This window comes from Taeniopygia guttata, chromosome 3 (genome assembly GCF_048771995.1).
Source record: "Taeniopygia guttata chromosome 3, bTaeGut7.mat, whole genome shotgun sequence".
In the NCBI taxonomy this organism is placed as follows: domain Eukaryota; kingdom Metazoa; phylum Chordata; class Aves; order Passeriformes; family Estrildidae; genus Taeniopygia; species Taeniopygia guttata.
In genome coordinates, this window is record NC_133027.1 from 54,011,572 (window position 1) to 54,016,458 (window position 4,887).

General features: G+C 36.0%; 1 long non-coding RNA gene across 1 annotated transcript; it reads right to left on the reverse strand.

The window, feature by feature from the left end:
• Positions 1 to 553: 553 nt before the first annotated feature.
• LOC140683585 (uncharacterized) lies at positions 554 to 4,627 on the reverse strand. The gene is made up of 2 exons (XR_012054754.1): positions 4,447 to 4,627; positions 554 to 3,199 (listed from the first exon to the last, which is right to left on the reverse strand). It is a non-coding gene; the product is annotated as an uncharacterized lncRNA (long non-coding RNA).
• Positions 4,628 to 4,887: the final 260 nt, after the last annotated feature.

Consider the following 4,887-nt stretch of genomic DNA (forward strand, 5'->3'; position numbering starts at 1 on the left):
GAGCAGTTCAGGTTTCAGTATGACAACAGACAATTCAATGTGAAAGCAAAACAACTCTAAAATCTTGAAAGCTGCAGAAAGTGAAATTGTCATCCTCCAGTCAACTTTTATTCTGAGCACCTTGGCTCTGAAAGAAGTCAATAAGAAATGAAGGTGCTGAGCTATTAAAGGATTCAGACTATAACAGTGAAGGACACATTCTGCACAGACTGCTGGTTATGGTCATTTCTCATGACAATCATTAATTATATTCAAATGTAACTTAAACTTGTGCCAGAAATTTTTGAGAGACTAATCCTTGGAGAACTGGGCTCAGGACCAAATCTCTACAGTAACGATAATCCTTTAGAATAAAATATTGTTAAATTATTAAACTAAAATATTTTCTTCAGGCTGTGAGAATATGTGAAGCTCTTCTTGGCTGTCACCTCTTAAATAAAGGGATGAAATTGAAGTTTCATGGACACTAGTGCAAGTAATTAAATACCAGAATGATAACAAGCCTGTACTGTTACAGCTAGTGAAAATTCATGAAAAAAGAGTACCATGTTCAGACACAGGTTTTATTAAGGATCTGGTTCTGCACACACATTTTTCTAAGTAACTTTTAATCTTTTGATAGATCCAAAGAAATCAGTAGCTGTTCACAAAGCAGAATGGGTTTGCATGCACTGCCTTTTTGCAGATGAAAAGGGATAATTTCATGTTTAGGCTAATCTATAGAATTTAGGCATACCTCTGCATTAAAAATTTCTCCATAGTTATTTTAAATTTTTCAATATGTCACCTTTCTGGTAAACTCTGTAATATCAAATATAAAGTCATTAAGAGAAGTATAGTTCTGAAGACTGAAAAACAACTACTGGTCTCTGTCAAAACTGTCAATAGTTCCAGGGTTTTATACCTTAAAAATGTCAGGAAAATGTGATGCTGTCCACTAAACATTATAAAGTAACCATTATAAAGTGAAGTAATTATTTTAATGGTTTATTAACATTGTCTTAAAATAAATAATTTGCTGTGGCTAAAAAAATAAGACAATTTAGCTGATTGATGAAAACAGAACTATCCTAATGAAACATGATGAATAATGTGGCTGTTGTGAAGCTGTCTGTGCCAGAGTTTTGGGGATCAGACTGGGCAGTGGGGAGAACATCTGACAGTACAATCCTGCCTTTGACCCAGTGTCATGCTGCTGCTCATCTCAGCCTGGGTGGTGAAAAGTCTCGATCTGCAGCTTCTCTGTCCCAGCTGCTGCTGCAGCCTAGCAGCACCGGGCTGTTATTCAGGAAAAAAATTAAGTCTGGATTCAGTAAAAAACACTGCCTGCATCCCTTCTTCGAAGCATATTGAGAAACTTATGTGAGAGCTTCAGCTTTAGGTGAACCAACTGATAAGAGTTGCTGCTTCCAACTCTGGCATGCAAACCTCTCGCAGTTTTCCTGCTTGTTTGGCTGTTTTCCCATCCAGGATGCTGAACTGTGGGTTTCAGACCAGAAAACTGGGACCCTGAGTAAGCTGGCTCCTTCTAACTCTTTCCTCCCTTCACTGTACCTCACACCCCAAAAGCCTGAGATGTTTCTTAGAAAACTCAGTCCTTTTCTTAGACGAGCCATTTCTTTCACATGTAGGCAGCTACAATAGTTTCCACCTCCTCTCAGATTAGGGTCATACTTCTTCCATGCTGCTATTTATGACCATCAGTTAATTTTTCTTTATGCGTTGCAAAAAGAAAATAAAAGAGGCAAGAAAGAAGGTTTTGGGTGAGTTCATGGTTTAGGTTTTCTTCTGTAAATTAAGATGCTAAGTTTGTAACATCTTCTTTGATAGTCCTTATGGAGGACATGTGTTCACCTTCACCCAGGCAGAAATTTTTAGTAGGAACTTGTTTGTGCAAAAATTCAATAAATATATTAACAGCAATCTTTACTGGTCCTCTGGCTTGCTATTATCAGTTAGTATGCTCCAGGCATCACAGAACACATGAATATTAAAGAGCAATTTTTAACATTTTGATGTTTTGTTAGCACTTTGTGTCAAAACATCTTCCTACTGGGATGCAGCGTGATGACACTGTGTCAAAACAGAATATCATCACGCCGTGCTAAAATGCTGCAATGTGATGACATTTAGATCTACATGCTCCAAGAGCTATTTGTACCACAGAGGAAAACCTTTCTTAAACTGGTGGTGGCACGTGGCTGGAGAGCAAATCTGTAAGGTAAAGATGTATTATATAAACTGCATATAAGAAATGCAGAGAAGATGTTTTAGCAGACAGCAAAAACTGGTACAAAAATTTGGAAGACAAGATTTTTAGCACTGCATAATAGGCATTAAAATATCCATAATTATTTGAAGCCTGGAGTAAAATCACCTGTTTCAACATAGTCCCTCATTATCAGTAGCAATTATTCCCTGGATAGCCTCATTTACTTATTGAAAAACTGATTCTAAAAGTGTAATTTTTATTAAAAAATTACATTTGAATGGGAAAACAAATTAATGAGATTCCTTTACTTCTATTTCTTTTCTTTTTACCATCAACTCCTTCAATAATTGAAGCAAACTGAAAATTTAAAACAATGCCCTGAATGTTTTAAAGTTAGCATTGAGTGAGAGTAGGATATAAGACTATGGAAAACAAAATTTCTGCATGAAAAACATGAGAACCTTCAGATTCCAAAGGTCTATTTTAAATCAACTATTTTAAATTAACATCTAGTTGTAGTTGAAAACCAAACTAAAATACTCTTAAAAGGTTTTGTGAAAATACAAACTACAATATCCTAGGAACATTTTCCAGTTCTTTAAAATATTTTTGTGTCATATTTTAATTAAAATACTTGGGAAGCTCAGACTGATGAAAATAAAGGGATATATATAGGTCTACCTTTTCATCAGTATTTTATACTTTTATCCTTTAGAGAATTACTGAACATTCTAGACCATGAATTCAGAAAACAAATACAGTCCTAAAGTCTTCTGTTAGGATCAAACTATGAGAGTTATATATAGATATAGATATGTCTCTGATTCTAATGGTTCTAAAGAAACTTCTCCAAGCATGTGCCAGACAAAAGTGACAATAAAAAATCCTTTAGCTCCCAGTGCTGTGCTTCCAGTTACATCATTGGAACAGTAGTTGTCATGGCCCTCTTCAGGACTGGGTTCCCTTTTCTTCACATAAAGAAATTTCCTGAAACAACAAAGAAGTTTTAAGATCTAGTAATCATCATATGTCATATTATTTGAACAGGATTTTTATGCATCCATTTCAAAGGCAGACTGGATGTTCAGCCAGTGATACAGCTGGCATTTTTCCAACCTAAACAGCATGGACTCTTCAGCTTTACCACTCTTACAGGCTCTAGCTGATTTTGGAGGTAATGTGCAGTCAGGTACGTGAGACCATATTACATATTGGCAAATTTCTCCCCATGGAAAATGAAAATATTGTAGTCATAGGACATTATAGTTATTTTCAATGTGGTTAAATTTAAAGAGTGAATTAATCCCAAATGTAATTCTATTGATTTGAACAGAGTTGTACAGGAACAAATGTGGTCTCAGAGAATTACAACCATAAATATACTAAGTTACAGAGTTGCTTTTTCTCTGTATTAAATTCCGATGCTAATTTCGGCTCTCACCTATACCTTTAACTTCAAAACTAATCTACAAGCACTAATTACTCCTAATGAAATATCTATGTAAATAAGATAAAACGTAGAGCTGTGCTCCTATAAGAGGAGACTATTTGGCCCACATCCCACACAACTGCTATCCTCTAATTCCCTGAGAAGTACTCAATAGGTGCATATAAAAATTGGGGCTTTGTGGTAGTGTGATTGCCAGTTTGGCAGAAGAGAAGGAGGAGGGAGTGAATACATCCATGGTCCCATGGAGGTGCTCCAAATTTGGATCTGGGATGTACTCCCAGTTCCTACAGTACAAAAAAAGCCAAACAAACAGGCCTTGCCCTCCCACCTGTTTGAAACCACTGCTCAATGGGAATGCCTTGATTGTTTTCTGATCTTTGTGGAACTCTCAGTTATTGGACAGCTTTGGTCTGCACAACTTAATTTTGTAGGAAATGTTTGGAAATTTCAGTTGTTCTCTTAAACTCCTGTCATCCTAGTTAACGATGGTATAAATAGAGACTGCTGTTAAGGAAAGACAAGTACTGAAGTGCAATTAACCTTTAACAACCTATTCATTATATTATATTAATATAATATAATGTACAAATTATATTAATGCATGAGTCCTGAGTACCGTGAAAAAAAATCCATGCTCAGGATGCCCACCAACTTCTTCTCCCATGGAGTTATTATACTGTTTTCCAAGACAGGTTTCATTGGGACCATTATTTAAGCTTGAAAAAAATCACCCTCTTTTAAACACCTCTGCAAGCAGAAAATAAAACCTCCTGTGAGAAATCACCTGACAGGGCATTACTGGAAACAGATGATATCCAAGATGTCTTGGACACATCTCTGTGTAAGCAAAGATTTCTTTGCTGCCGTATTGAGGGAGCAGCAGGGAAGATTCCAGGTAATATCTTCATGGGCTGTCACCATGCTTTTCCACTTTCTTATCTTCCATATGCATGTCCAGTATCACTGCAAACTAAGATGAAAATAATTTACTAGTGATAAAGCTTCAAACAGAAAGTAAGAAAGAGTAGAAGAGATTTGTTGGTTAGAGTTGACGAAAGGAGGGGTAAAAAGCAAGAAAAAAAAAGACTAAGGATCAAAGACCTAAGTGAGAAAAAGCTATATAGCAGTATTCCCAGTGGCTTTTTAGCTATGCAATGCAGCACACTACCAGATAGCATATACATGACAAAATATAGATAGTAGGAATCTATTTAATTTTCCAACG